The sequence below is a fragment of the Zea mays genome, chromosome 2, assembly GCF_902167145.1.
Source record: "Zea mays cultivar B73 chromosome 2, Zm-B73-REFERENCE-NAM-5.0, whole genome shotgun sequence".
Taxonomy (NCBI): Eukaryota; Viridiplantae; Streptophyta; class Magnoliopsida; order Poales; family Poaceae; genus Zea; species Zea mays.
The window spans coordinates 134,108,727-134,131,966 of record NC_050097.1 but is presented as its reverse complement, the minus strand read 5'-3'; the positions used below and the strand labels follow the sequence as shown (position 1 = coordinate 134,131,966).

Below are 23,240 nucleotides of genomic sequence, written 5' to 3'. Positions count from 1 at the left end.
GATAACAACACCTGCGATGCAATGCATATGACAAATTGAATTTAGTTCCATAAATTAATCATGTGAGGGTCCAAGCTGCTCATGACCATGAGCACGACTAGTATACCAGTTTTACACTCTGCAGAGGTTGCACATCTTTACCCACAAGTCATGTTACCCATCTGCCAAGATAAGGCCAATGCCATGCACCTCTACCGAAGAGGCGAGGCAGGGTAACACTACGAGGCCTTTACAAAGTTCCACTAGCTGTAGAAAACCTGCTACAGTTTATAGGAAGATCCAATGCAGGGATCCCTCGCCTGACCGCCATCGCAGCAAAATCAACCCAAGGACCTCCCTACACTGACCACTCCCCTACTGCCCTTGCCCCTTTCGGGTAAGGTAGTCATCCACTAGCTTTTCTAATTAATTAGCCAAGGGCGTCCCATACCACCCTTGTTGTAGCACTGTTTTCCCGGGTGGTCGCTCCATATTCCAATTAACATAATGATCTTAATATCAACAGTAATAATAAACTCATAATAAAAATGTGATCATGAATAATGTATCTCCATACCCAAAACCACATAAAGCAATAGCAAGTAATACCCAAAAAGTTGAGTGAAGTCAAGGTATAAAGATAATCAAACTAGGGTAACCTAAAGGGTCCCATCAAAATTAACCTATGCAGATCATTATGATTAATAAGAACATGACTGGGTAAAAAAAGTGATCAAGGGCACAACTTGACTTCAACGAGCTCCTGCTCAGCAACTTCCACCTGCTGAACCCCTGGATCCTTAGTGGCTGGCTCGTCTACTCGCAACAATATAAACACACATGGTATAGCACAAATTAACATCACACCAAACAATAGAACATAATGCATAATAATATTCTACGCCGTGTAACGAGACTATAGGAACAAGAATTACTAAATTTGAAATTACTGTTATTTAGTTATGAATTTCTAAAGTTATTTAGCACTTAGAATAGATTAATTCAAGTGAACAATTTTATTCCAAGTTACATGGCTAACCAGTGTACTAGTTGATAGACAATATTAATACAAAATTATTGCAACTGGAATGACTCATATTGGAGTTAAAATGAATTAAATATGAATTTCTCAAGTTTCTGGAATTATTTTTGTATTGAAAATCACTTTCTAATACTAATTATCCAATTTTTACTACACTCTGGACTGCGCATCAAATTCCATAAAGGTCAAGGGCTAAACTATATTATTATGGAACTAATGCAATTGTAATGGATCAATTTGGATTTTTGAAATGAATTATATATGAATTAAATAAGTTTCAAAATTTATTTTTATACTAAAATCCCATTTTCCTTATTTAATTCTAAATTTTCTCATGGGTTCTGGACTGGTGACGCTATTATTAGAGAATCCAGGGTCCAACCCATAAATATCAGGACCTATCTGCTATTGTCTTTGTGTCCTTAGGGGATGACGGGTTGATTCGTATAAAGAGGAGGGGCTCTTTTGCAAAACCGGCGCACCAAAAGGGTACACGCAAATTCTGGCTGTTGGATCCAACACTGAGGGTCATGATTAGATCCACATAAATCCGAACCGGTATGCAACCATGACCGCCCTATCCATATCTAACGATCCAGATTACTCTGACCGAAGCGTTAGCCAACATTTAATCTGGGCCGCCAGCAGCCAGATCAACGATCGGGATCTAAACACCGAAGAGGTATGCCCTTTCTAATCTCCACCGTTCACTGAGATCAAACAACCCAGAGACGTCTTCCCCGCGCCTGACACCAAGCAGCGAAGCTCACCGCGACGGAGCGCCACCGGCGTTCACCAGATGCTTATTCACGTGCATAAAGCATCGATTCAAGTGGTGCTACATGAAGATAGGAATAAGGCGAGCTCGAATAAGTACTTGTTAGCAATGTAGTCGGCGAAGAAGCCCTTGCCCACGCCAATGGTGGATCCACGGTGGCACCAGAACGATGGCGAGAAGTTGAAGGGCTCCTAGTGATCTTCTCAGCAAACCGAGGCCACGGCCACCCCCAAAGTCGATCGATGAAGATTTCTATGCACTAATCAGGGTAGGGTCAACGGTGTATCCTTGAATTCGCTCAGATGGTGCTCCCTACTCAATTCCTCTCTTCTCTCCCATCCCTCTCACTGCTGGTTACCGTGATGGACACCAGGCGATGACAGGGGAAACTCCGACCCGAGCTGGTTAAATACCACGAGGGGACTCGCGCCGAACAACCCCCTAGCCCGACATCCACGGCGAGATCCGTGGAGTGTGTTACGGTCGGTCGGTGAGGAAGATGACCAACGGGCCCCAGTGGCGGTGGCAAGCGAAAAGTACACGCATGGCTGCGGGAGAGACGATGGGTGGCTGACACGGCGGGTCTCGCAGGCATAGTCAGGAAGGGAAGCACACGTGTGAGTAGTGTGGGCTAGAGGAATGGTGAGCCGGATGGGCCAAATTGGCACCACTAGGCCCGATTAAGCCCCATCTCCTTTTTTGTTCTTTTTACTTTCTATTTGGATATCAGTTTTGAATTTTGAGTTCAAATTTGTTTATAGGTTTCACATAGGGATCAAGTTCTCAGTTAAAAGTACTAGCCTAAATGATATATTTATTCATATATATATGTATATTTCCTTAGTGTATATTCTTTCTTTTCTCCTTTTTCTTTTCTTATTTATGCTTTCTTTTAAAATCCAATTCAAATTCAAACTCTTGTTTTGAATTTCAAATTTTTCCAATGTCCAAATTACTACTAATGTGAATATAAATTCTACTGTTTTTATTATTTATTCTTTTCCTTGTTATTTATTTATGGGAGTAATAAATGATTTCATAAACATTTCCTTTCTCATTTAATATTTTGTGTTTTTATTTAACATTGGAGATCGAGTTTATGTTTTCCATAAAATGCATCACCACACATTCATCATCAAGAGACCAACCTTTTCTTTATCAATTTATTAGTTACTTAACTAATTTAATATTATTGATTGAATACGAGGAGGGGAAATCCTATTAGATTTCAAAAATAAGCACCTGGGCTTTCCACAAATAGAACCCTGGGATTTCACGAATAAGCACCTGGACTTTCCAAATAGACCCCTATTGGGGGCCTTCGTCCTCCGAAGGTCCTCAAAAACGTAATTTAACAATGTTTCCCAAGTATGATTTATGGACAGGTATCTTCGGATTCGTGGTAAAAGCAGACACGATGAGGAGCTTGATCGTGACGAAGGTTGTCGCCGCTCCGAAGCTGTGAGGAAGGGAGCTTCGGCTAAATCGCAGAAAAGGGAACCGACTTAAAAAGGAAAAGGTTGTTTAGTCCTCATAGATTTTTCTATAAGTCAATAGCAAATGTAAAGGGTATGATTGTAATCTCTCATAGGCTGTGTCCTGTGCCTATAAATAGGTGAACAGTGCCCCCTATTGTTCACGCTGACTTGTACTTGCTTTTGCGTCACGCTTGTACTTTTTTGTCTTCTATCAAGCCGAAGGTACATTTGTAATTCAATATTGTTTCTATCTTTCCAGGATAATACAATAAATTAATAATGTTGTGTGATTGTTTATCTTGTCTCTTATATTTCATACACTTCTCCTTTTATTAACATATACCGCATTTATGAAGGTATGTCCTTCATAACCTTTGTCTGAAGATCATTATATCCTAAGGGAAATAATGCTTCGAAGGACGAAGGACATCAATATTTAACATTTTGTGTTGCCTTGTTCTTAACTCATAGCATTTAAGAACAAGTCCCCAACATTGGCGCCCACCTCCGGTGAACCCTCTTTTCGACCACCTTCGACAAGCACTGACCTTCGTCATGCCACCGAAGAAAGCTTCAACGACAGGGGCTGCCGCACTGCAGCCACTAGACCCGAACTAGGAGACCCTTTCTCTCCGAGAGGCCCAAAGCCAGAAGAAGAAGGCCACTAGTCCAACACTCCAGGAGGAGGAGTTGGACCAAGAAATCAGAAACATGGAGATAATCCATCAGCAAGTGCAAAGGAAGAAGGAGAAGATGGCCCGACTGGCTGATCTTCAGAGGCAGATCGACGAAACTACTGAAGAAGTACGCCATCTTGTTCAAGATGAGCAAAATCGAAGGCCCCAGCACAGGGAGCTTCATCAAGAAGGCTTGTTCAACAACGATGGATGGAATGATGATTTTAATCATGATACCTTTACTTTTGATGATGCTTCTCCCTTGGCAGCAGAACTGCAAGCTATCCCATGGCCCCCATCATACAAGCCACCTCAGCTTCCCATGTACGATGGGCATTCAGATCCAAAGCAGTTTTTGATGAGTTATGAAGCAACTATATCTTCATATGGACGCAATGCAGCTGTCATGGCCAAGTCCTTCGTCATGGCAGTTCGGAATGTGGCCCAAAAATGGTATTCTTCTCTTTGGCCAGGGACCATTACTTCATGGCAGAAGCTCAAGGATATGCTGGTGACAAGTTTCCAAGGCTTCCAGACGAAGCCAGTCATAGCTCAGGCCTTGTTTCAGTGCACGCAAGATCATGAGGAGTACCTCCAGGCATATGTCCAAAGGTTCTTGCTTCTCAGAGCACAAGCGCTTACAGTGCCTAATGAAATTGTCGTTGAAGCCATGATTAAGGGGCTTCGTCCAGAGCCTACTGCTCAGTATTTCGCTAGAAAGCCCCCATAGACTCTGGAGAAACTGCTTCAGAAGATGGTTGAGTACATCCGGGCTGACAATGACTTCCGCCAAAGAAGGGAGGCAGCATATAGGTTCTCTGAAATGACCAGGGGCTTCAGAGGAAGAATCCACCCAAGGCATGTCAGGTCAATTCACAACTCCATTCAGAGTGATGACAGAGGAAGTCAACAGCAGAGACCGCAGTATTCTTTGCAAGCTTTGGGACAGCAACAAAGCTCTTTCCGGCCACCAGCTCCAAGAGGTAGAGGCGCCAGGGGCTTCGGAGGAAGATATGGGGACCAGCCCAGGAAGATCTATTGCCTATTTTGTGGTGAAGACAAGGGCCACAATACAAGAACATGTCAAATCACCATCCAAAAGCAAAAAGAAATTGCGGAAGCCGAAGCCCAGAAAAATCAGCCGAAGCAGGTCCTGCACACTGCTTCGTATCATTGACCTTACATACCAGAATATGTGGGTAATCATCCCACATCTTCTGTTGCTTCGGCTAGTCAGCCGCAAGTTTCTTGGCCATAGCTTCCACCTCCACCGCCTCTACAGCCTGCCTACTCACGAGGTCAGCAGCCAGAAGGGAGCCAACAGACCCATCAGCAGCGAGATTTCAGGGAGGGGTCCGAAGCTCGCACAGTTAACAACACTGTGCTAGAATCAAAACACATATATTGAGAGATATCCTACCATTGGCACAGTTTTATATTCACTGTCGTTTTCTTTTTAATAAGGAACAATCAATGTAAACCTAGTCTTCTTGTTATTTTTTAGTTCTCTGTACTAGCTTCGTTTATGTCAAAATGAAATATACCTTCGTCACAGACTTTCAAGAATGCCGAAGCTACAAAGAGATATTCCTTCAAGAACGTAGAGCTAAAAATCGCATTAAAATTTTCACCGAAGCTACAAAAAGTCGTTCTTAAAGAGCGCAGTGTAAGTTTGCTGAAGCTTCAAAAAGCCATTCCTAAGGGAGCGCAGCGTAAGTTTTCTGCTCAAAAGTTGTTCCTTAGGGAATGCAGAGCCAAATACCGCCGAAATATAAGGCGAAGCGCGAAAACTCAACGAGAATACTGCCGAAATAGATGGCGAAGAAGTTCAAAAGACGTTCCTTAGGGAATGCAGAACTTACATCGAAAAATAAACGGTGCAGCCGAAAAATAAACGGCAAAGAGATTTCAGTCATTCCTTAGGGAATGAAGGTTGTGGATGAAGCTTCGGATGTGTGTGTTTGGGCATTCATTTGCACGATACATTAGCATCATTCATTGCATCATATTGCATAGCATCACATTATACATCATGTCACATCAATGACATCAATTGAAAATGAGGCCGATCTTCGGGCAATGCTTTACAAAAAATGAAAAGGTCCCAAGGTACAAAGTAAGCTGAGAATCACAGCTTCATCAGTTCTAATGCAGAAAAAGGGATCTATTGTTTACGAAGCATTGATATTTTACAAAGTATGGATGATTTTTACGAAGCATAAAAGCTCTTCTTTACGAAGCATGAAAAGAAGGGAAGGCGTTTTTTCGCCGCAGGCTCAAAAACGGTATGTACAAGAAGTTTCATGCATCGCAAAGAACTGAATTACAAACCACTCATATATTACATTCAAATCTATAAGCACTGAATATTACAAACATAGTTTAGCAAATGTTACATCAAAATTCTAGAAAATGTTTTTATAATAGCTACTCTTCTTCCTTCAGAACTTTTTCTGCAGCTTCGGTTAGCAGCTTCGTAACAACTTCATCTACAATAGCTTCGGCCATATTAATAATTTCTATTGTCTTCTTTGTCTCTGGGTCGGCTAGTGGGTCGAATGGCTCTGGGGGAGGAGATAGTTCAGCTAAGGTAGAAGACATAAATTAGTTTGAAGTCGCAAAAATAAACAACAAAGTTAAAAGCCATTAAGTAATACCTTTCCGTCTTTCAAGTTCCGCAACTTTTTCAGCCGTTTTGTTGCTTCTCGAGCATCATGAATATCTTTTTCGCTCTTCTTCATTATTTCATAGGCCATCCCTCGGCCGCCATTTTCCCAGATATCAGTAAAAAATCTTCCGCCTATTGAGCTTGCTTTGGCCGAGGGGTCCTTCGTATCGTCAATAGAGAAGGCAGCTTCGGCCTGGGCCAAAGTTTTAACATGTTCGCGCCCTGCCTTCTCCAAAATAGCTGCAACTCCCCTTGCGCCAGAGAAGGCACAGACGTCCCCGCGGTCACTCAAAATCTCTTCAAAGGCTTCGACCTCACCGCTGATCCACTCGATTACGCCTTCAGGGTCGCCCCGTATGAAGTTATCTTCGCTTGAGTACGCGCCCACGTTGGCAAAGCTAATTTTTATCTTTTTAACGCATTCCACAGATTTCTCAAAGCATCTTTATTTTGATGCGCGAAGTTCTGCAACTGTTTTTTCAAAATAATTTTTCCAGTACTCACTGGCATCTCGATCAGCTTCGGCAATAGCGCATTTTAATTTGGCCTCGGCTAGCTGTTTCTGAAGGTCTTTAATTTCATTTTTATGGGCCTCAGCTTGTGCTTTGGAACTAGCCTCTTCCTCTTTTATTTTTCTCACCAATGAAATTAATATTTTATTTTTTTCAAGACCTTGGTTCCTTAGTTCAATTACTTCCGAATGAAGGTTGTTCAGAGCTATTGTGCATCCTTCATCTTCAATATTTTTCTGTGCCCTGAGGGCATTGCTAAGGATCAAGCCCTGCAAAAGGAGCATAGTATTAAGTATAAACAAATGAACAAATTCGTTTTTTAAGTACAAAAATTGATTTACACACCTTTATGATGTTATATGCTAAGCTGTCGGCCAATTCATCCTTCGACAGTACCGAAAGCCCATCTTCTAATGTTGGGAATCCGAAGCTTCTGCTCATCTCCCGGCAGACAGATATCTCTTTGCTGTCTGGGAGATAGTACAAAAAATCATCTTCTCTGCTGCCGTTGAACACTAGTGCCCCTTCGGATATTTCAGCTTCTAGGCATAGTATTGGGCTTCTCATTCCTCTTCTTTACAGAGTCTCTTTCCCGAAGCGTGACGGATGATAAATTCAATTTTTCCTTTAAAGCTTCGGGAGCAGGCGCGGGAGTTTTCTCAGGCAAACTCTATTCTATAGCTTCTTCCTCTGCCAACTTCTCTTCAAATTCCGAGGGTTGTTTATCAGCAGGCTCTGAAGGCCTAGCTTCGGCACTAGCATGGCCCACTGCAGCCTCAACTTCGGCTGGTTTTGTTTCAACCTCGACAATTTTCCCTCAAGGAATAGAACTTGAAGCTTTTACTGAAGTCGTCGTACACTTGCCATTCTTTTTCTTTTGGGAGTCGTCGTAAGACCTTTTTGTGCCTCCAGCACCGCCACTTCTGCCGAAGGACTTAAAACTTCTAATGTTTTTGTCCCTTTGATTCTTGGCTCCTCAATTTTATCAGTCTTCGGCTCAGCTAACTTGGCCGAAGGTGCCTTCGGCATTGCAGCCAACTCTTCAATCTTCTGCGTAGGAGCAGGTCCTTTTGCTTCAATAGCTGAAGAAGTTTCCCCGCTAAACTCAGGCACTATGGCCGGTTCAATATAGCGGGGTCGGTGGGTGAGGACTTTCAACTATTTACTTTTCGGCGCAGGCTCGCTTGGAGCAGCCGAAGCGGCAACCTTTCCAGAGGTTGCACCCTTTCTTTTCTGCCCCTGTGGCGGGTAGCGATAGTTAGGGTACACAAATCCAATAGCATCAAAAACCCTATTTAATCTTTTCTTTTTTCGGCTCCCGAAGGCCGCAGATAGTGCATTATCTCCAGACTTGGAATATGCTCCAAGTAGCTCATCACTAGTGTTTTCAACGCACTTCAGCCAGTCATCATCTGGTTCAAAAAACTGGTCTCCAAATTTGAAGGTGTATTTCAATCAAACCAGGCCGCCTTCGCTAGGTTAGTGATGGTTTCTTTCGGCATTTCCCAGCTATCTATCAGTGGCCATATCCTGTAGGCTACATGCTCTTGAATCAAGTCTCTTGTCCCAATAAAAGAGCAAAATGTGTTGAAGGCCCTTCGACATGCTTCGGCTGCTTCATCAATTTCTACTTTCGGCTTTCGGCGGTCGAAGCGGGACCAGATGGGGCGCATGATGATTTCTTTAATGTCTTCTCTTGCCTTCAAATCATTTTTCACGTAAAACCACTCCTTCATCCATGCCTCGGGCCATCTCTTCCAAAACGTTGGCACTGGGTAGCTTGCGCCAGAGCGAGCAACGAAGCTATAACAACCAAAGTTGTTATGGTATTGTTCTTTACCCCAGGGTTTCATCCCATACGAAAGTTCATGCATACTGCAAAAGCATCTTGCACTTGGCTCTAGACCTTGACTTCACACAGCCCAGACAAAGATCCCCATTCTGATAATTGCTTCGGGAGTGATCTGGTGAAGGAAAATCTGGTATGTCTTTAAAACTTCAACCACAAATCTGCTCAATGGGAACCGAAGTCCAGCCTTGAAGAAGCTTCGGAAGATTACAACTTTGTTTTCTTCGGGGGCAGGAACGGCTTTGTCTGCGTCAGCCCTCACAATAGACATATCTCGAAAATACCTTCCTCTCATATTATCAAGATGACTTTGTTTGATAGTTGATTTCCCGAAGACTGCATGACTTGGTCGCCAGGGCCGATCTTCAGAGTCTTCGCCTCCACTTTCCACATCATAGTTGTCACTATCATCACTATCTTAAGACAAGCCTTCTAGTATCTCTTTAGTTATCTTCTCTGTATTTGTTTTTGCTATTGACTCAATAAATCCAACAGTCTTCTCCTCAAGGAGCTTCTCCTCTTCGCTCAGCTTCGTCTCAGCAACAACTTTTTTGTCTTGAGACATCTTTTCTTCGGAAATGGAGAAGATGCATCCTAAAAACCGAAGCTTAGGAAGTTTGAGAAACCAAGCAGGCGTTGGCAAGCAAGAGCTAAAAATTGAGTAAACAAAGCAAGTGGCAAGTAGCGTGCCAAATGTGCTCAGGGTGAGTTCCTATTTATACAATCGACACGCTCCAAGCTGGAGGGTCCTGTTTGTCATTGACTGTTGCTATTCTAGCAAAGGAAAGGTATTTTTTCGGACCTTTGGCTTAGGGCCTTCATCCATGTCGCAATCTGAATTCGTTATTCTAACAAATTAATATTGCAAGGGGCTACTGTTGGGGGCCTTCGTCCTCCGAAGGTCCTCAAAAACGTAATTTAACAATGTTTCCCAAGTATGATTTATGGACAGGTATCTTCGGATTTGTGGTAAAAGCAGACACGATGAGGAGCTTGATCGTGACGAAGGTTGCCGCCGCTCCGAAGCTGTGCAGAAGGGAGCTTCGGCTAAATCGCATAAAAGGGAACCGACTTAAAAAGGAAAAGGCTATTCAGTCCTCATAGATTTTTCTATAAGTCAATAGCAAATGTAAAGGGCATGATTGTAATCTCTCATAGGCTGTGTCATGTGCCTATAAATAGGTGAACAATGCCCCCGTACTGTTCACGCTGACTTGTACTTGCTTTTGCGTCACGCTTGTACTTTTTTTTGTCTTCTATTAAGCCGAAGGTACATTTGTAATTCAATATTGTTTCTATCTTTCCAGGATAATACAATAAATTAATAATGTTGTGTGATTGTTTATCTTGTCTCTTATATATCATACACTTCTTCTTTTATTAACATATACCGCATTTATGAAGGTATGTCCTTCATAACCTTCGTCTGAAGATCATTATATCCTAAGGGAAATAATGCTTCGAAGGACGAAGGACATCAATATTTAACATTTTGTGTTGCCTTGTTCTTAACTCATAGCATTTGAGAACAAGTCCCCAACAACCCCTGGGATCTATTTTAAGGTATAAATTTTAAGTAAAAATGAATAGAAAACTTGTAAACCCCATAATCTACTCACACTACAACATATATGGCCTTCTATGACAAATATTTGATGACACTAGTGGGAATTGTCACTACACCGCTCTTTTTATGACGATTTCGATGAGACATCTATATTTAATGACAAAAAAGTAACCATTGTCATTAAAACTGTCATAACTCATGCTAACATACCATTTGTGACGATGGTCTATGACAATATGGGTGTGTCATAAGAATAAATCGTCATAGCTTGCTCTACATCATAATTACGACAATTGTATGACAAGTTCATTCATCATTGATTTGTGATTATATTTTTTAAAATGAAATAAAATATAATTGATGTAACGATAGGTCCACCATCAAGGCTAAATGGGTTCAACATGAGGTGTTTATTAATGTAACACATTAAATTATTTTTGATTTTTCAACTATTTGTATTAAAGTACCTCTAGTAGTTAGCTAATTTGTAGAATTTTTCCTCCCATCACCTCGATTCTTAGCCCATAATATATTAACTTGTCCATGAGACAAATCTTTCCCATATGCACGTATGGTCAAATATTTGTTTTATAGATGCAAAGAGGCAATGGCAACTTTGTTTCACATCGTATAATTCCCAACCTATCTAGCGTCTTCGAACAAGAGTGGACCTTAAAAGAAATTTTTTACTTCAAAAGAAATGCGAGCACATTTAAAGTGTTTAGGGTCTCAAAAGATATTTTTGCATTAATAGCTAGACCTTAAATAATGCAATTTAGAAAATAATTTACATTATTAGAAAATAAATAGTTGCCGATCAAGAGAAAACGAGTAAGGGACAAATATATGGGTATTATATTTGGGACCCGAGAGATAAAGCTCTTTAATCATTTAATATTTTTTATAAAATAGACTCAACTCCTTGTAATAGAATTGTTTGCACAAAATATTAATTATATACAAAGAGGGAAGCAAAGCTCCACAACCAGAATGGCCACATTGTCTTAATTAATTTATTTATTTACATAGGTAAAAGTCGTGCACCACAAAGCCCAACCAGAACTCCATGTCTCCCTTTTTACCGTTGTCATATCTATTTTGAAAGGTTGTGTTTTTATTAAACCCTAAAACGGGAACTGGGAGGGGAGTAGGGGATTAAATCATTTGGTCCTGTCTTGCACTTTCTAGAACCGGGAGGAGAGCAAGGCATGCGACGTTTTTCCTACCAATTGGCTCTCGTCGTACGCCATCACTGCATGAGGTGAGGCCGTGAGGATCCCGCGCCACCTCGCTCTCGGGTGCCTCCGCCCCGTCCGTTGCAGATGGCGACTGACGACTAGGGTTTTCTGCACGAGGTAATGATCTTGCGCCGCCTCAAATCAGATTTCTGTTGTGCCCCTTTCTTAGGATCTGGATGAGGTAGGCAAGGTAGAGGAGGCCGAAACATGGGCCGAGGCGGTGCTGCTCCTCATCATGTGCGGCGATCACCACGCATCTGGCAAGGCCATCAAGGATGTGCTTTCAGTCTTTCACCAAGGAGCTTGGCGATGACTACCAGGTAAACTAAAAAATACCAACCGTGAGCATGCAGTTTTGCCATTACAAACATGTTTTTTTGTTTACAACAATCTGCTCATTTTTTCTGTCAAAGCACTCAGTACGTAAAAAAGTATAGCCTTGAACATGCATCCAGATATTATACTATGTTATCATCATGAAAATATGGTTGCCTACATCTATTAATGTGAGGTAAGCTGGAACCAAGTCCTCATTTGAAACGGTACTCACCTCAATTCAGTTGTTTTACTTGAGAGCTATTTAGTCGAAAGACTCATCACCACACAGTTTAACTATGAGCAACCTTTGTTTAATCATTACAGTCTACGAGTACTTATTTAGGCTAAGGGTGTTGAGACCTCGGCATAGTAAATAGTAATCTTAGATAAGTTCATCTGGTGACTCTAGCAAACTCCTTATCATGATTTATGGGGTGGATAGAACAACACAAACCTCTATATTAATTGTATATTTTTTGTTAGCAAAGTTGGTAAGATGGTAAGCTCATCACGAGAACCCTTGCCAATGTATATATTTTACTTGCTATTAGTTGCCTGTTACTATTACTATATATTATAGCGTGGAAAAAATCCCGTTAACAAAAAAAAGAATTTTTGGCGTGGGATCCAACAAAGCCTCAACTATCTCACTGACTGGTCGTTGCTTACTTCGTGTTCCACAACAAATCGTAATGGTGCTTACCTATTTCGTTACATAACCTCTATAATCTAGAATGTGTCTGATTGACTGCTTCTAATTCCCTTTTGCCCTAAAATTGGTTTAATGTTTGTCTACTTCATCTGTGATGATTCTGTTTTATAAGTGCGCCATGCTTCATTTGGTTCACCAAGTTATCTGCCGGCGTTATCTTTTTACTTCCATGGATGCGTCTTATTGCCCGCTCCTAATACCCTGTTGCCCTAAAAATTGGTGTTAATGTTTGTCTGCTTCATCTATGATAATCCTATTTTACAAGTATGGCGTGCTTCATTTGGTTCATCAATTTACCTGTTGTTCTAATCCTAAGTCTCTTATGGTGGGCGTCCAGTATAGGAGCCACAACAAGGCTGGTAGTCCTAATTAGGGGGCTGAACCGGCTTAGGCTAAGTGGGCTATTAGCAAGGCCCTTTTAGCAGTAGAATAAAGAGGCTAAAGGCCTTTTAGGTTAATCTGTAAAAGGAGGTTATTTATACCTTAATTGCAATAAAATGAAAATAGGTTGTGATCAACATATTGTTGATCAGCCGCCGCCCTGCCCTAGTTTCTCCTCCCCTGCTGTCTTCTCCCAGGCCGTGAGAACCACGACCTCCTCTCATCGCCAACTGCTCAAGGAGCGGCCACCTACCACACACAGCTACAACCTAAGGAGAAGAGGGCATACCAATCTGGTATCGGAGATGCCAGGCAACGACGACAACACTGCCAGCGAAGTCGCATCTGCTGCGGCGCCAAACACCATCAGCGCAGCCCTAGAGCAGAAGATGGACACCATGATGAAGGCCCTTGCACATCTCGCCACCAAGGTGTCCAATCTGGCGCTGCATGTGACAGAAATTGATGGGCACACAACTCCCATAGTGTCCGCCGCCAGCAACCATCCAGGGTTTCCTTACGGTCTCCCAGGTTATGGTGGCATTCCAGAGACACAGGCACCATCGACCTCCACCAGGCCACCACCAGCTATAGCCCACCATCATCCAACACATTACCAATCCACCAAATCCACATGCCCCACTCGTCGTCACCTCTTCCATCCTTTCCACCATACATACCACATCAGCCATTACATCATATCCCAACCCATCCCACCCTGCAGTCTTTCGACGCAGGAGCTCCGCGACACTACAAGATGGAGTTTCCGACATTTGATGGGAAGGAGGATCCCCTCGAATGGATGAACCACTGCGAGCAGTATTTCAGAGGCCAACGCACGATTGAGGAGGACAAAGTGTGGCTCGCCTCCTATCACCTCAAGGGAGCAGCACATACCTAGTATTTCATGGTGGAACGGGACTGTGCAACGGTGACATGGCCTCAATTCAAAGAGCTCTACAATGAGCGCTTTGGTCCGCCACTACGCACCAACCCATTAGGCGAACTGGCCTGCCTTCGTTTCCGGACAACCGTGGATGATTACCAAGAGCGCTTCTCGTCACTGTTGTGCCACACTTCTTCGTTGGCACCTGACCAGCAAGTGCAGCTCTTCACGGCGGGATTGCCACAGCGGATTAAAATCGATGTCGAGCTGATGAACCCACAGAATCTACAGCAGGCTTCTTGACTAGCAAGGGCATATGAACGTCGCTCTCAGGTCATTGATGGTGCTCAACAGCCCCAGCAGACTGGCAGGGCCCCCAGACCATCTGGTCGGCCACCGGTTCTCACACACATGACCGACAATGTCGCCAAGAATACACCCCAGCAGCCACCAACACAATCACCAGTCCCGTTCAAGTGCCTCACCCCCGCCGAGATGGTGGAACGATGTAAACAAGGGTTGTGTTACAATTGTGACGAGCCCTATGTACGAGGCCACCGCTATCCCAGGCTATTCTATCTGGAGGTCACAGACTTTGCTGATGATGAGATCAAGGGTGACACATATGATAACTAGGAAGAGAAGGACCCAGTGGTTTCCCTACATGCAATAACTGGGATTAGAAGGGAGGACACCATGCAGCGATGGGTAGTCCTCAACGGTCAGGAGCTGCTAGCCCTACTTGACACGGGTTCAACACATAACTTCATCAACTGCAAGGCGGCACAACAGTGTGGGGTTACTTTGGAACCCACACCAGGTTGCCATGTCAAGGTGGCAAATGGAGAGCCAGTTTTTTGCCAGGGAGTAACTCGTCGCGCAGCCATTGACATCAACAGGGAGAAGTTCACCATTGAGGCATATGCAATTCCCTTGGATACATTTGAGATCATTCTAGGGACAGCATTCCTGAGAACATTGAGACTAGTATTATGGGATCTCCAGGACCTTTGCATGGCCTTCTGGCATGAAGGTCGGTGCATACTGTGGAAGGGTTTGGGGTCCGTCTGAACAGACACCACTACACCAACCACATGTAGCATCAGCACTGAACCCAAGCACATGATGGATCACTTGCGGCAGTCCTTTGAGGATGTCTTTGAGGAACCACAGTCATTACCGTCAGCCAGACATTGTGACCACAGGATCCACCTGAAACCAGGCACTGCACCAGCAGCTGTTCGTCCATATCGTTACACCCAATTGCAAAAGGATGAATTAGAAGCTCAATGTGCGGATATGCTTCGCCGTGGTATAATCTGACACAGTACATCCGCATTCTCAGCCCCGGTCCTCCTAGTGAAGAAGCCAGACAATACATGGCGTTTTTGCATTGATTACAGAGCCCTCAATGAACACACTATCAAGGATAAATATCCTATACCAGTGGTTGACAAGTTGCTAGATGAACTCCATGGAGCTTGATTCTACACTAAGTTGGACCTCCGTTCAGGGTACCATCAGGTCCGTATGCACAAGGATGACATTGAGAAGACAACCTTTTGTACACATCATCATCATTTTGAATTTTTGGTCATGCCATTTGGTCTTACCAATGCACCAGTGACGTTCCAGAGCTTGATGAATTCTGTACTGTAGCCCCTGTTGTGACGCTCGTGTTGGTTTTCTTCGATGACATATTGATATACAGTCCGTCCTAGTGAACCCACCTTCAACATGTCAGAGCAGTGATGACTTTACTTCGCACCAACAGTTTATTTGTCAAGAAATCTAAATGCAGCTTTGGAGCCACTTCTATTGTATACCTGGGACATGTCATCTCAGAGTCAGGGGTCTCTATGAACAGTGACAAAGTCGAAGCAATCACCGCCTGACCAACACCTAAATCAGCTCATGGGCTGCGAGGATTTCTGGGAATTGCGAGCTATTACCGCAAATTTATTAAGGACTTTGGCACAATTGCAGCTCCCCTAACCAAACTCCTCAAAAAAGACAGTTTTGCATGGTCAGCAGAAGCAGCCACAACCTTTACAGCACTCAAGGAGGCACTGTCTACAGCACCGGTTTTGCACCTTCCGGAGTTCACCAAATCATTCATCATGGATTGTGACGCATCCGGTTCAGGGTTTGGGGTAGTGCTACATCAAGACAACGGCCCAATTGCCTTCTTCAGTAGACCGTTCGCCACATGGCACTTGAAGCTCGTTGCTTATGAACGCGAGCTCATCGGTCTGGTGCAAGCAGTACGTCACTGGAGGCCGTACTTATGGGGTCGTCGTTTTCTGGTTCGAACAGACCATTTCATCCTCAAGTTCATGTTGGACCAGCGCCTCTCAATTGTTCCACAGCACCACTAGATTAGTAAACTGTTCGGGTTTGATTTTTCCGTTGAATATCGACCCGGACGTTTTAACACAGTGGCGGATGCTCTCTCCCACAGGGATGCTGAAGCAATGGAGTCTGTAACCATATCTGTACCATCGTTCCAGCTATATGATGAAATACGCAGTGATGGCAGCAGCAGACCAGAATGGAAATAACTACATGAACAGATCCTCAATGGCACCCAATCGGCGCCATGGCACATCCAAGAGGGCCTAATACTACATGGGTCCAGGGTATTTGTACCACCTACACATCACCCACAATAATTCATTTTCTACAGCTAGCACATGGCGCGGGACATGGGGGGTTCCAAAAGACATTACACAGGCTTTGCGCAGACTTCTACATTCCAAATGACAGAACTCTGGTTTGTGACTTTGTCAAATCATGTACAGTCTGCCAGAAAAACAAAACCGAGGCCTTACACCCTGCAGGGTTGCTGCAACCCTTAGAAGTTCTCTCACAAGTTTGGGCAGACATAGCGATGGACTTTGTGGAAGGCCTCCCAAAGGTGCACGGCAAATCAGTCATACTAACAGTGGTGGATCGGTTCTCCAAATATGCCCATTTCATTGCCCTGGGACATCCTTATACTGCAGCCTCAGTGGCACGAGCCTTCTTTGACAACATAGTCCGTCTTCATGGATTTCCACTTTCCATTGTCAGCGATCGTGATCCAGTCTTTACAGGCAGCTTCTGGCGCGATCTTTTCAAGGTGGCTGGGGTCAAACTGTGCATGAGCATGGCTTTCCATCCCCAGACAGATGGACAGTCTAAGGTCGTCAATAAAACTATAGCCATGTACCTGCGATGCCTAACAGGAGATAGGCCGCAGGCGTGGGTCGATTGGTTGCCATGGGCGGAATAATGCTACAACACTGCCTTTCACTCAGCTCTCCGCACTACACCATTCCAAGTGGTCTATGGAAGGTCACCACCACCCTTACTGTCGTATACACAAGGAACAGCAGCCACATATGCAGTCCATGATCTATTAAAAGATAGAGACATTTTTCTCTCGGATGTTCGAGAAAGATTACTGCAAGCACAGGCATATGCAAAATGGCACTATGATGAACACCATCGTGAGCTGGAATTCCAGGTGGGTGACTGGGTATGGCTGTGACTTCTACACAGCCAGGCACGAGCACTAGTTGGCAACAAGAAGAGCAAACTGGGTCCAAGATATGCAGGTCCGTTTCAGGTGCTAGAAAAGGTGGGCACGGTGGCTTATCGGCTGCAACTTCCAGATGACGCTCGCATCCATAATGTTTTCCATGTTGGCTTGCTCAAACCCTTCAAAGGTGATACGCCAAGTGCTTCTCCAGCCCTCCCAGAGATGCACCAGGGGAGGGTCCTGCCAACACCTGAGCGCGTGCTGCGCGCACGACTACGCCGCCAAGAATGGCACCTTCTTGTGCAGTGGTCCGGGTCTTCAGCATCAGAGGCAACTTGGGAACCACTGGCTCGGTTCAGAGAAAGCTACCCCAATTTTCAGCTCGAGGACGAGCTATTTCTCGAGGAGCCGAGAAATGTTATGGTGGGCGTCCAGTACAGGCGCCGCAACAAGGCTGGTAGTCCTAATTAGGGGGCCGAACCGGCTTATGCTAAGTGGGCTATTAGCAAGGCCCTTTTAGCAGTAGAATAAAGAGGCTAAAGGCCTTTTAGGTTAATCTGTAATAGGAGGTTATTTATACCTTAATTGCAATAAAATGAGAACAGGCTGTGATCAACATATTGTTGATCAGTCGTCGCCCTGCCCTAGTTTCTCCTCCCCTGCTGTCTTCTCCCAGGCCTTGAGAACCACGGCCTCCTCTCATCGCCAACCGCTCAAGGAGTGGCCACCTACCACACACAGCTACAACCTAAGGAGAAGAGGGCATACCAAAGTCACCACAATATCAACACTGCACAATAAGTCCTATGTCATATCTGACCATTTCATAACATCAAAAGCCATTCTTTTTAAACAATTGCATTCTACAGAGGAACAGCTTGAATCATTCAATTCAATTGTTGTACCATAACTGATGTTTTGTGTAGATTCTTTGTTTCGCTAAGTTCAACGAAATTTTGTTTAAGGGGACAAGTAGAGTTGGACAAAAGGGTAATTCATTTTAGTTGGTTTTAGTTACTAAATTAACACCTCATAAAAAACTTAAACAGAAACAAATCAAACACATGTGAGTGCCTTAGGCATGTCGTCAGTTTAATTACTTATAGCAAAATAAATGTTTACATACATTGCTCTGCAATTACTAACCTGCCCTTTAATTGATCCTGCATGCTGCGCCACCAACCGGCCGTTATGAAACTATGTTTCATCAAGATGCACCCATTTCTACTGCAGGACCATATGTTTTATTTCTTGACATATGATTGTGATGTCCTAATTATTCGTTGAATTGTATTTATTTTTGTTATTGACGCATGTTACTTGAGGACTGCTTCATTTACTGTTTTATTTAAATGCTTTATCACTATTTATATCTAAAATGTATTTTGAATTGTTATTTTGAAATCTAACTTGTACCTTATTTCAAGACCTTCATTCTCACCGGACTCATTTTATATCATTTCAGAAGCAAGAAAAATGTAAGGATGCTGAACTTAGTGCAATAGATCTTTTAAAGGACATGCATTGCAACAAAAAGAAAGGTTTTAGTGAAAATATTGAGAAAGCTATTGTAAGTGATTGTTTTCCTTTCATGTTTGTACTCACAACTTGCAACTTCTGGTATACTATACTGATGAATAACCTTTAACCTTTATATTAGGTTGACATGGAAGAAATAGTGGTAGCACCAATTTAGGATGGATAACAACCAAAATATCCTACAAAAGTTGTTTCTAATGTCCTACCGGGCTCCAGTGTGTTCCTATGCAATGTTGGTCTTCAGTCTGCATCCAAGAAAACATCCATAGCGTCAATTTCTGCAAAGGTTCAACAACTTCAGGATGAACTGGAGATCAAGAAGCTAGAAATATTTGCAGTGAACAAATTCATACTATATTTTGGTTGTGATGTGTAATATTCCTTGATGATATGAATGCTTATGATGTGTTCCTTCTAATGACTATTGTATCTATCACAAATGCTTTGCCACATCACTTCCATGTCATCATATTTTATGATGAAAATATTTGTCACAAATGTATTGCCATAGAAGCGGCCACCAGTCTACCACCTACCAATTTGTGACGAAATTTCGCCATGTCATCTGCCACACGATCAAATCTATGACAAATATTTTTGTCATAAACATTTTGCCACGTCACATACCACGTCATCACTATTAGCCATGTGACAATGCACGACAGTACAAATTGTGACATTTTCAAAGGCACTTATGACGAAATACAGTGTCATAGATTTTGTGACGAATCTGGTATGCGTCACAAAACCTATGACAACCTATGACAAATAAACACTAGTTAGTGACATAATCATAATGTCACAGAAGGCCTAAAAGGTTGTAGTGTCATCTTAATCCCGATTTGACCCGTTCCGGTTGCGTTAGTTTCGTAATAACATTATCTACACAAAAACAACATTATTTTATCATAACACATATTTTTATAGACGGATATTGTTTAATCTATGTTTAGTAAATTAAGCTTGCTAATCAAAGTTAGCCTATGTATGATTATAACCTCACTAAAATATGATAACTAATCAAGTTATACCTTGGATTAAAATAGAATTTGTTATTTATCTATAATACTCATCTCACATGATTGATATTAATTAATAGGGGATATACTTTTACTATTAAATCACCTAGATCTTCTGAATACCATATCTTTTCAACAATAACTCCAAATTTAGTGGTTCTCGAACCCATGATCTCGTTACGACGTGTAGAATATGATTATGCAGTTTGTTCTTATGTTTGGTGTGATGTTAATTTTGCATATACCATGGTTGTTTGCATTGCTACGACTAGCAGCGAGGTTACGAGTCACTTGAAGACCAACTTGGTACCTGGGAAAGCTCGAGTCTAAGGCAAGTTGTGTTCTTGATCACTTTTCTTTACCCAATAATGTTACTATTAATCACTGTGACATGCTCAGGTTAATCTGGTGGGACCCAATAGGTTTCCCTATACTTGTTTATCTCACACCTTCTTTACCACTGAACTTTTGGGTAGTTATGCTATTGCTCTATCTGGTTTTGGGATTGATATTACATTATGATCATGTTCCAATTATACTATTGTTTTAGTTATTGTTCATGACAAGATCATTGTGTTAATTGGAACATGGAGCTTAACTTGAGAAACAAGTGCTACCAGATGGGTGGAATGGGACGCCCTTGGCTAACTAATTAGGAAAGCTAGTGGAGGACTACCTTTCCCGAAAGGGGCAAGGGTAGTATGGGAGTTGTGTATAGGGAGGTTCTCGGGTCGATCATGCTGCGATGGCTTTTCGGATGAGGGATTCCTATATTGCCCTTCCTAGAAACTGTAGCGGGTTTTTTGAAGCTAGTGGAACTTTGTAAAGGCCTCGTAGTGGATCCCTAGCCATTCACCTTGGATGTGTCTAAGGGTCTAGCTAACCCTAGCTAGTAGGGATACAAGTCTTGTGGGTAAAGGGCACAACCTCTGCAGAGTGTAAAACTGGTATATCAGCCATGCTCGCAGTCATGAGCAGCTCGACTCTCTCATGATTAATTTATGGAACTAAACTTAATTTGTCATTTGCATTGCATTGTGGGTGTTGTTATTTGTCAGGTACCATAATTAGGGGTACCCCCAACACTCCTAAACACGGCTGGTAACCACCATCAGCAAAAGCTGCAGAGACTGATGGGCACGATTCAGGTCAAGGCTTCGTCTGATCAAGGAACGAGATCTCGCCCCGCCCGAGCCCAGCCTCAGGCGGGAACAGTAGTCCCAGACAAATTCTTGCCTCGCTCGAGGGCCTCTTCAAGCAACAGACGCACCCTTGTCTCGCCCGAACCCCAGCTCGGGCAGGCTTCGTTGTGAAGCAACCTTGGCCAAATCGCCTCACCAACCGACCGTATCGCAGGCGCATTCAATGCGAGGATCGCCTGACACCTTATCCTGACACACGTGCCTCAGTCGGCAAGGTTGAAGTGACCGTAGTCACTTCGCCCTTCCACTGACCGACCTGACAGGAAAACAGCGTCGCTCGCCCCGCTCCGACTGGTGTGCCACCCGCCAGAGTGAGGCTAGCAACAGCCAAGTTCAGCCTCAGGCGCAACAGGAAACTCCGCCTCGCCCGACCCCAGGGCTCAGCCTCAACCTCGGCCTCGGAAGGAGGACTCCGCCTCGCCCGAACCCAGGGCTCGGCCTTAACCTCGGCCTCGGAAGGAGGACTCCGCCTCGCCCGAACCCAAGGCTCGGCCTCAGCCTCGGCCTCGGGGTGTGGTCTCCACCTCGCCCGACCCTAGGGCTCGGCCTCAACCTCGACCTCGAAAGGAATCACGTCCTCGCCCGACCCCGGCCTCGGCCTCAGGAGGAGTCTCCGCCTCGCCCGACCTTGGGCTCGGACCGACCGCACCACAGAGGATGCATCATTACCCTACCCCTAGCAAGCTCAGGCTACGGGGGAACAAGACCGGCGTCCCATCCAGGCTCGCCCCGGTAACAAGTAATGATGGCTCCCTGCGTGCGTCCATGACGACGGTGGTTCTCAGCCCCCTACGGAAGCAAGGAGACATCAGCAAGGTCCCAACAGCCCCGACAGCTGTGCTTCTACAGGGCTCAAGCGCTCCTCCGACGGCCACGATACCGCGTACACAGGGCTCTAGCACCTCTCCGACAGCCACGTTGGCATGTACACAGGGCTCAGGCACCTCTCTGCCGGACACGTTAGCGCATAGCTACACCCCCATTGTACACCTAGACCCTCTCCTTGCATCTATAAAAGGAAGGTCCAGGGCCCTCATGCGAGAGGGTTGCGCGGGAGGACGGGCTGACGAATAGGCTCACTCTCTCTCCCTCGCGAACGCTTGTAACCCCTACTGCAAGCGCATCCCCCTGGCGCAGGATAACACGAGCCGCGTTTTCCCCCCTTGTGTTCCATCTCGCGCCAACCCATCTGGGGTGGGACACGCAGCGACAATTTTACTCGTCGATCCAGGGACCCCCGGGGTCGAAACGCCGACAGTTGGCGCGCCAGGTAGGGGCCTGCTGCGTGTTGATGAACAACTTCTCGTTGAGTTCTAGATGGGTAGTCTCCAGCAACCTCTTTAGCCTAGGACGCTGCTCCGTTTTGGGAGTCTCGAGTTCATGTCCCTCGACGACAGCTATGACATGGTACTCCTTCCCCCGCAGCGCGACAGCGACAACGACGGTCGTCAGCTCGCCCGGTGGCGGCGAACTCGACGACGTCTTCCCCCCATGGCGGAAGAGCAGCATCCGGGTTTGTCCTGTCGCCTTCCTCGCCGCAGGAGGAGGAGGCGGGGCAATCGTGGCCAGGCAGGAGGCGACACCTCGTCCGCTGTCGAGCGAGTCGACGACGCCGGCACCCCAGCGGGGGACATGTCGGGCGTTGTCCTCGTGCCTGAGACAACGACGAGCGTCGTTTCCCCGCAACATGCCAGCCCCAAGCGGACAGATGATGCTAGCACACTCGCGAAGGACTTGCTGGGCCTTAGCCTTGTACCTAAGATAACGGTGCAGTCCGTCTCCGACGCGACTTCGTCACCGTCCATCGATCGAGAGGTACCGTCCGTTTTCCACCCTGTGCCTTTTAGATTCAGCTTCGATCCACCAAGCGAC

General features: G+C 44.5%; 1 long non-coding RNA gene across 1 annotated transcript; it reads left to right on the top strand.

Moving 5' to 3' along the window:
• The first annotated feature begins 12,033 nt into the window (after positions 1-12,033).
• Positions 12,034-19,335, top strand: LOC103646980 (uncharacterized). The gene is made up of 3 exons (XR_562582.1): positions 12,034-12,108; positions 19,074-19,178; positions 19,269-19,335. It is a non-coding gene; the product is annotated as an uncharacterized lncRNA (long non-coding RNA).
• Positions 19,336-23,240: the final 3,905 nt, after the last annotated feature.